Source organism: Megalopta genalis, unplaced genomic scaffold (assembly GCF_051020955.1).
Source record: "Megalopta genalis isolate 19385.01 unplaced genomic scaffold, iyMegGena1_principal scaffold0074, whole genome shotgun sequence".
NCBI lineage: Eukaryota > Metazoa > Arthropoda > Insecta > Hymenoptera > Halictidae > Megalopta > Megalopta genalis.
In genome coordinates, this window is record NW_027476143.1 from 610,001 (window position 1) to 620,000 (window position 10,000).

The following is a 10,000-nucleotide window of genomic DNA, read 5'->3' on the forward strand; positions in this document are numbered from 1 at the left end:
TCAGTCGTGGATCGATGCGGCCTGAATCCGTATTGCCGATCGGAGGCGTAGTCGGGGTGCAAAAACAAACTAGCTAATCGCGTAGCGATTAGCTTCTCCAAGACTTTGCCTACGACCGAAAGCAAGCATATTGGTCTGTAGGACTTTATCTCCGTTTCAGGTTTCTCGGGTCCTTTAAGGATGGTAATGATGGACCCGACTTTCCATTCCACGGGAAAGACTCCGTGTGCCAGGCATCCGTTGTAGAGTCGGAGGAGCTCGCGTGAGATTGTATTACACGAACGTTTTAAAATCTCCGGCTCGATCCGATCTAGGCCTGGACACTTGCCGCTCTTCAGTCGGTCGACCGCCGATCTGAGCTCCGAGAGGGTGAAGGGACTGGCGTCCTCACTCTCCGGCTCGATGGCAGCTTCCCTCCTGACTCGCGCATGATCCGGGGAGTCATTCGCGGGGCTATCGTCCGGAATTAACCCCTCCAGCAGCGCGGAAGCGGTGGAGTCCCAGTCTGTGGTGTAACCCTGGGCAGTGTTACGATTTATATTCGAGATGACCGTGCTGGCTGTCATCTTCTGCCTCGTGATCTTATAAATGAGGCCCCAGGGTTCCTTGTTTCCCTGCTCGGTCACGAATGCACGCCAGCTGTGCGACCGAGCAGCTTTGATGGCGGCTTTGTAGGCCTTTCTCTGTTTAAGATACTCGGTCCTCTTGGCCGCCCTCTGCTCCTCTGAACATGCTGCGTTCTGCGAGGCTCGTCTAAGTTTGTAGACTCGCCTCTTTTGCCTCGTCAGGTCGGCCGTCCACCATGGGACGGATTTTGAATGCCACTGCTTGGTTGGCATCGAGGAGTCGCACGCTTGGACGATCATTCTTTCGATCTCCTGTGCTAGATGTTCGACATCCCCCTTATTGTTCAATGGATCGGGGGATATACTCCTCTTACTTTCCTGCAGCGCCTTGTCGAACTCGGGCCATTTTGCGCTTCGGAGTCGGAACCTTGGTAATAATCCGTTCCGGTTGGTGCTGCTGTTGCTACTAATTTCGGCAGCACCGTCCTCGGCGCAAAAACTCAAAGAAAACTCTATGACTCGGTGGTCGCTGGTCGTCAGGTCCTCGCGGACCTTCCAACCTCGCACCTTGTCGCAAATATCAGGTGTCGATAGTGTGACGTCGATGTATGACTGTCCACTAGGGCTGGAAAACGTCGGAGCGTTTCCAGCCTCGTTCAAGACAACCAAGCCATGGCTCACGATAAACTCTTCGAGTTTACGGCCTCTCACGTCCGTCTCCGCGCTGCCCCACTGGGCTGATTTCGCGTTAACGTCGGCAGAGATAATGACTCGGTTATGCTTAAGTGCGGAAAGAGCTCTCTCCAACCGCGCCAGACCTGATTCAACGTCATCGGAGCATTGAAAGTACTGGCTGATCAGGAAGAAGCTCCCAAACGAACCCGAGATGCTGACACAGGACAAATGCGTGTCGCACAAGTTAGAGACTTTGACCACGGTTAGATCCGGGTTTCTGACCGCTATTGCAGCCATCACCGGTTCGCCTGCCGTGATCAGCCTCGTTCTTAAGCCTAGCCCGGGCACAGTACCCCGCCAGCTATATGGCTCTTGTGCAAGCAACACATCTACCCCTCGCCTATGCATCTCAGTCCGGACTTCGTCGGTCACGTTTCGGGCCCGCTGCATGTTATGCTGCATGACCCGTATGACTCTCGAGCGTCGCCGGTCGTTTGTACTATCCATTCGAGATTCAAATTATTATTCCTGTCTAATGCGAGACATCTCCAAAACCAGCGCTTCCTGATAGGAGGCGCAGGCCGGGTCTCGCGACTTATGGTCGTGTGGCCGCCCTCTGTCTTTGCAGTTGGAACAAACCGGAGGCTTGCTCTTCCTGCTGCAGAGCGCATATCCGTGCCCTTTTTCGGCACAATGTCCGCAGACATCCTCTTTGAATTTACAGCGCTTCGCGGTGTGCCCGAAGCGCTGGCACTTATAGCAACGGGTGACCTGTATGAAGTCCCGCACACGGCAGGAACTCCACCCAAGGTACACCCGGTCCCCTCTCTGCGCCAGCCGCCGACGAATCTGCGGACTGACGGCCACTACCCAGTTGGCTGTCTCCGGGGTCTTGCCAGCCATGCGACTGACCCGAACACCCGAAGGCACATCCTTCTGGGACGCCTCAGAGAGGTTTTGCCTCCAAAGACTGGAGGCAATTTCCTCCTTGCCCATCCCTTTCGGAATGTCATAAATCAGGACCTCGGGGTCCCGTTTGCTGGGCAAGGAGACGGACAGTCCCGCACTCGCCAGCTTCTTATTGCCTACGAAGGCTTTTAGGTCCTCCTTGCGATCGGTTTCGACGACGATGCCACCGGAGTGGATGCGTCGAACCGATCTGACACGGATCGCCTCCTTCGCAGGTTTTACGATCGACAGAACAGCTCTCTTAGTAGCATCGCTGTTCTGTCCTTTATCCTTTGGCGGGAAGATACGCACCACGTATTGTGTCGGTGGTCTTCTCGCCTCCGGAGTCGCTGACTGGTTGACCTTTGCCACTTGGGCGTAGGTCAACTGCGCGGCATTGGAGACCGTCTTCGGGAGGGATCCCTTGGACGGCCCAGGTCGCGCCGCACTCATTACGGCAGGGCGCGCTTTTAGGTCCGCCCTGACCGCGGCGAGTTGCCCTTCGACGAAGCTGTTTCTTTGAATCAGCTCCTGGACCAACTCGTTGAGTGCTCCGACTTCTGCTAGTATCTTCGACCCGGACTCCTTGTTGACTTTCGACTCGGGTCGAAAGCAAAAGGTCCGTATCTCCGATACTCGCCTGAAGGCTTCGTCTCTCACGAGATCGAGAGGCCGTACCTTGTGCCCGGAAACCGTCCCCTTCGATTTCCTGGCCTGGTTTGCTGCGGCCTTGCCAGTAGGTGCGACTGGCTTGGCACGCTTCGACTTTTTGGTGACGGTTTTCCAACCGCCACCTTCGGGGTCTTCGACACGCACGGGTGCCGGTTGCACCTTCACGAGCGTGTCTTTGACTTGTTCGATTTTTTTGGGTTTCCCCTTCCCAGCCTTGCGGCTGGGGGAGTCCCCCGACTTGGGCGCTGTCCCCACGTTACCGGTGTCCGGCGCGCCTTCTTCCGTGGCCTCAGTTTTCACCGAGACCGCTCGCGTGGGTGTCACGCATCTCTCCAAGGTCACACGAGGATTGGCGATGTTCAACACCTTCCCGGACCTTGTCTTTTTCGCAGACGCAGGAGGGCTAACAGCTGCTGCTGTAGCTTCCGCGTCTGTGGCGACGGCTTCACTCCGAGTAGGAGCTGGACCCGCCGACTTTGGTCGTTCGATTTGTGTTTTTTGTTTAGATCCCATATCTTGAATCTTTCTTTCATCCGGTACGCTCCCCGGCCACCACCGACCCACACATTTTGGAACCCGCCATCAGGCTGGGTTAGGGCTACGCACCGGACATAGTCTGCTGACTGGGCCGATTACTCAACCCAGCCCGCGTCCTCGCCCGTCAGAACCCACTCGCCGAAGCGTATGGTCGTTCCAAGCCGATTGACTGGACCAGGGCTGCTTTTCTCGTCCAGCCTCCCATCTAGCCGAAGCAGAGGCCAAAGGTACGTGTTGGGGACGTCTCACCCGCAGGAGAGGGCCCCCTCAGATCCCAGGATCCTCTTTTCCGACGACAAGGGTCGCCACGCACGGCAAACACGCGGGAGACAGCAGTCGGAGAGGCTGCCTCTTCCTCTCCACCACACTTCGTTCGGTTCGCTGCGTTTTGAGAACACGAGCTATCCAGCGGTACCTTTTTCGTGGAGGCTCAAGTGTGGCTAGGGCACGTTTGCCCCTTGCGGCCTGGGTTGCCCAGGTGATTGGTTGCATCCCGATTTCTAGATCCAGCGGCATGTTGCTACGTGGCGCGCTCAGACAACGAAAATGCGGCATTCCGGTCAGACCAGAAAAACCGCATAACGTGACGCGGGGGACTGCAGCCACAAGTGACAACAGTCCCCCGGTAGGGAGTAGTACAGCATATTCAATGCTGTACATGAACACGCCACAGCCCGTATGCTTAGTTCAAGGGCCTCGCCATTATGCGAAGTACTACATGTACAACGCACTGGCGGTCTCAAAATACCCTCATCGCCGATGCATCTGATGCATCCGTCAACTCGGCAGCATTCACTCCGTCGGCGTGTTGCTTTGTGGCGTGTTCAGATAACGAAAATGCGGCATTCCAGTCAGACCAGAAAAACCGCATAACGTAACGCGGGGGACTGAAGCCACAAGTGACAACAGTCCCCCGGATGGGAGTAGTACAGCATGTTCAATACTGCACAAGAACACGCCACAGCCCGCTTGCTTAATCACGGGCCTCGTCATTATGCGAAGCACTACATGTACAACGCACTGACGGTCTCTCGAGTGCCTTCATCGCCGATGCACCTATCGACTCAGCAGCAACATTCAATCCGACGGCGTGTTGCTTCGTGGTGTGTTCAGACAACGAAAATGCGGCATTCCAGTTAGACCAGAAAAACCGCATAACGTGACGCGGGGGACTGCAGCCACAAGTGACAACAGTCCCCCGCTAAGGAGTAGTACAGCATATTCGATGCTGTACATGAACACGCCACAGCCCGCATGCTTAATCTCGGGCCTCGCCATTATGCGAAATACTACATGTACGACGCACTGACGGTCTAAAATGCCTTCATCGTCGACGCATCCATCGACTCGGTAGTAGCAACAACCTTCGCGAGGACTAGTTCGGGGGTCGCCTCTCAACCCTGGGTGGCCACAGACCGCCACCGCCAGTAGATAGGGACAGATGGGAATCTCGTTAATCCATTCATGCGCGTCACTAATTAGATGACGAGGCATTTGGCTATAACATTTGTTAGGCGAGTTGTATTTCGCAACAATATTTCCAGTGTATTTTGCTTGCGGCCCGCTGGTAGGCATACCATTTATATGATAAATCGACGCTATTCAAAAGGCGTAGTAATTAGTGACGCGATGTAAATAAAACTAAAGAAATAATTTTTTTTTTTTTTTTTTTTTTTTTTTATTATTGTAGGAATTGATTTTATTTGCGCGAGGATGTTCAGAGCGGGTCCGAGTATAACCCGTCAATGCACGCGGATGTTATGTCGCGGCCTCCTCCACACAGAGCTCATGAATTGCCGGTGGATAGATACACCCCATTGTAGGGCGGTAGTGCAAATAATTTGTTTCAGCCTGTGTGATAGACCAAACTCTCTGATTATATCATCGTTGGAATCAAGCCAACAACCACGAGCGCCAACCACGAGCGGCATTACTTCCACATGAGACACGCGGTACGTATTTTTAATCTTTTCGACTAGATCCGGTGTACTGTATTTGTCCTTTTTGATATTGTACGCATTTAACAGTGATGTCTGTTTAGTCTCGTAGGCTACTGTTGTTTCAATTACATATGCGGTATCATTGTCTATTGTTATCAAGTCTGGTACGTATCTATTTTCTTTGGTAGTAAAACGGGGAATTTGTTCTATCTTGGTTTTTGTTTTTTCGATTGCAGTTTTGTTTATTTTGTTCGCATTGTCATGTCTATTGATGCGTGTATAATGCGTAACCGGACATCGCTGTAATATATGGTATAAGGATTCGCGTGTCCCTGCGCAGGATGGATTGCGGCAATCAGTATCTTTCATATAGGGGGCTCCCTTGGTGGGGAGTAACCCAATCCTTAAGTTGATTGCTCCGATGTAGTCTCGACCCTTCCAGAAATTAGGTGGGTTGTATATCCACGAAGATAAACCTGGGGTCATCAGGGCGAGACCAGAGCCTAGCGCGGAGCGATGGAGTTGCTCGGCCCAATGTTTACGAATCATTTGTTTAGATGGTGTCGCGATGCTCCTAAGGATATTGTTGAGCTTTCGCATTATATGTTGGACTATCGAAGATTCCATAACGCACTGTATCTCGCTGTCGCCACGGGCTCTCAAGCGCTCCAATCGGCGTAAGTACATAGCGGCGATGTGGATTGTAAGCGATGGAATGCCTAGTCCACCGCTGCTTAAAGGAGCATGTATATATGGAGTTGGTGTGGTAGTTGGTAAGTGTAGTATATTTTTTACAAATTTTATTATGCAATTATCTATGTACTTTAATTTTTTTTTGTTTATGTCCATTGTTTGCAGACTATGGTGAAGACGAGGAATGAGGTACCTGTGCAGTATGTTCAGTTTCTGCCATGGTTTTAAAGGACTAGTTTTAAGATTTTTGAGCATGCCTTCAAGCTTTGATGGAGATGGAGAGATAGCACCGCGGTATCTATATACATGGCCGAGGTATTTAAATTGTGACGCGACACCCAATGTTGGGATCGGGCTTTTATTAATCTGCAGTTTGGGCCGCGTATCAACTACGAGCCTTTTCGTTCCAGGGACGCGTAGATTCTGTAAGATGGCGCATTTAGATGGGTTCACTTGCAGCCCGTGTTTGTGGAAGAATTTCTCGACGATCCGGATATTACTTCGCATCGCACTGGGAGTGGGAGCCACCATCACGATGTCATCGGCAAAAGCTAATGCCCGTATCCTGGTGCCTCCCACACCAACACCCTCACACTCATTAAGTTGTATCATGAGCTGGTCTAGCACTAAATTAAATAGGAAACCGGACATGGGATCACCCTGCTTCACGCCGCGTTTTATAGGTATAGGATTGGATCGGGATCCGTGGCATTCGAGTATTGTGGTTATGTCGTTATAATTGTTTTCGATGTATTCTATTGTATGAGCGTCTACGTTTTTTCTGATTAGTGCGTCTATTATTGAAATGATGTTAACAGAGTCAAATGCTTTAGCTAAATCTATAGATAGTATAGTGAAAGGTTTCGATTTTTCGCGGCTTAATTTAATTAGTGTTTGTAGGATGGTACTATTAGCCATTATCCCGTCGGTTCTCGTGAAGCCTCTTTGCGTGTGAAACAGAGGTATTTCATTCTCAAGGCGCGACACGATGATTTTATTTAGTAGGCGCAGTATATGACTTGAGATGGTTATGGGCCGCCATTGTTTTGGGTCCATCAAGTCGCCGGATTTAGGTAACAGTGTTGTTCTGTTCGATCTTAGCACAGAGGGTAACGTCTTCATTCCCCATACAATATTCAATAGTGCACACAGCTCCTTGCGTGGCATTTGCCTAAGAGTCGATCGATCAATTCCGTCGGTGCCTGGAGCGGATTGTTTCATCCTGGTAAGTTGCTCGTGTATCTCGGTCGGTGATATCGGATTTGAAAGGTTGATATTACTATTGGTATCTGTTTTTCGCTTCTGAGGTTTCCATTCAACATCCTTGTGTTCAAATAGTTTAGAATAATATTCTTCAAATGATTCTATCGTCGGAGATTCTGTAATGTTGAGTGGGTTTCCGGTAATTATATGCTCAGCCAGTTGGGTTGGGTTTTTGTTATAGAGTTTTTGGAATCTGGCGTAATCAGTCGCTATCCTTTTAGCGCGGTTGCCTTTTCTTTTATTACTTTCATTGCATTTATTGCTATGCTTGTTCTTTTTACTGTTATTTTTATTCTTGTTTTCGTTCTGATAGTTATTTAATTTATTTTTATTATTTTTATCGTCTATTGTATTTATAACTCTGTTGTTGCTTGTATTGTTTTTATTGTATTTATTATTTTTATTTTGTTTATTGCTTTTATTATATTTATTTTTCTTGTTACTAGTTTTATGGGTTTTATCTACTGAGTTACTATTTTCATTGTATTCATCGGTTTCATCAGCGAGCGAAGCAACATATGATGTTAAGTTTTCTATGTATTGGTCCATCATTAACATAGTGTCTTCAGAAGGTGTGTTAGACAGGGCATTTTCAATAATTTCTGCCATGTGATGGCCTACTTGTACTTTAAGTTCAGCCAGGATGTTGCGTATATCATCAGGTATAGTTGTACTGTGCGGAGATGATGTCGCTTCGCGTGTGTCGATGTCTCCGCGCGCGCGAGGATCGTCACATCTGGTTAGCAGCACCCGCGGCACCAACGGGCAGGTACTCAAGATATTGGTCTGGCCCGCCTCGTCGAGGGCTTCACTGAGGTATGATTTGTATTTTTCTTTTTGTCTTAATTTTTTAATACCGTCAAAAGAGCGGCCGGATTTTTCTGATAGAATTTTAATTATTTCTTTTCCTAATAACTTTGCATTTTTAGTAATATCTATTTCATCGTGGGCTATTGCTCTGATCTCATCATCGGTATATTGAGCCCTCGAAGAAGCGAGGCGTTTATTGTGGAGATCGAGATCGGCGGTATTGTAGTTCTCGATGTGAGTCCTCCGTTGATGTTGGCGTAATCCGGCGTATGTCTTATACGTATTTTTACAGGTCTCACACGTATAACCATCGGCCTGCGGAGGAGGCGCATTACATCGCCTTTTGTGTTGGGCGGCGCTGGCAGCGGTACGAGCGCTCAGATCGGTCCCACAACTCGGGCATAAAAACGTATTGTCTAAATCGAGAGCCTTTTGAACAGCATGGTCGTCGTCGTTTGAACCCAACGAGCTATTTGCTCGCTGGGGAAGGGAATCCACCCTTGCTGTCGCCACTGCTTGGGACCGACAGCGTCCGAGGCTTGTTGTCTTATGTTTTGGTGCAATATATATTTGCCCCGAAGGGCATGAACTCGGAGGGCTGCAAACCCCGCGAGTCCATACGGCTTACGCCAATGGATCGGCCATCTCGTTAGCTCGGACCAGGCATACAAATGGTCCTTTTTCCGGCGCCACGTGACCTTGCCTAAGGGTCGGACGTGAGATTGGCCTTGGGTAGGGTTTCCAGACGACATGGCGAACGAAGATGTTCGGTTCGCCATGCCCTGACCCCGCTACCCCAGTCAGACCGGCACGTCGTGTCGCACAGAATTTAGCCGCAATGCACTGAATGGACAGGTCCAAACAATACATCACGTTACCGTCGGGAACCACGAGGAGGTACCTGTGCGACTAGGACGGGAGAGGCTAATGGACCTAACAAGAGGTCTATATTACGCATCACCGTCCCGCGGGAGGCCAAGGCACGGGACCGAGCTCGGATCCCAGCCACGAGAGCCGTTCACCTCGCCCAGGCCCGGCACGTCAGCCAGACCCGCTTCCCGACCAAGCCCGACACGCCCCGCTCCTCAGAGCCAATCCTTATCCCGAAGTTACGGATCCAATTTGCCGACTTCCCTTACCTACATTAATCTATCGACTAGAGGCTCTTTACCTTGGAGACCTGCTGCGGATATGGGTACGAACCGGCGCGACACCTCCACGTGGCCCTCTCCTGGATTTTCAAGGTCCGAGGGGATGATCCGGACACCGCCGCAACTGCGGTGCTCTTCGCGTTCCAAACCCTATCTCCCTGCTAGAGGTTTCCAGGGAACTCGAACGCTTATACAGAAAAGAAAACTCTCCCCGGATCTCCCGACGGCGTCTCCAGGTCATTTTGGGTTACCCCGACGAACACTCTTACGAGGGCCCGAATGGTATGCGGTTCCGCTGCCGGGTTCCGGAATAGAAACCGGATTCCCTTTCGCCCAATGGGTGTTTTTTGTGCATGTATATAATAACAAAATATGCTGCGATTTATATAATAATAAAAAAATAAAATAAAATAGCTGCGTTTTTTTTTACAAGTGTTTAACGTCTTAGGACACCTCATCTACATAGGATTTCTCTTAGGGCTTAGGATCGACTGACTCGTGTGCAACGGCTGTTCACACGAAACCCTTCTCCACGTCAGTCCTCCAGGGCCTCGCTGGAGTATTTGCTACTACCACCAAGATCTGCGCCGACGGCGGCTCCAGGCAGGCTCACGCCCAGACCCTTCTGCGCACACCGTCGCGACCCTCCTACTCGTCAGAGCTTCATAGAGGACAATAAATTGCCCCGCTTCACACATACCACTGACGGTGGAGTATAGGCGCGACGCTTCAGCGCCATCCATTT

The 10,000-nt window shown here is 50.5% G+C and overlaps 1 pseudogene; it reads right to left on the bottom strand.

Annotated features, from left to right (window-relative positions):
• Positions 1-10,000, bottom strand: part of LOC143261896 (large subunit ribosomal RNA) — a 14,674-nt pseudogene that overhangs the window by 2,961 nt on the left and 1,713 nt on the right.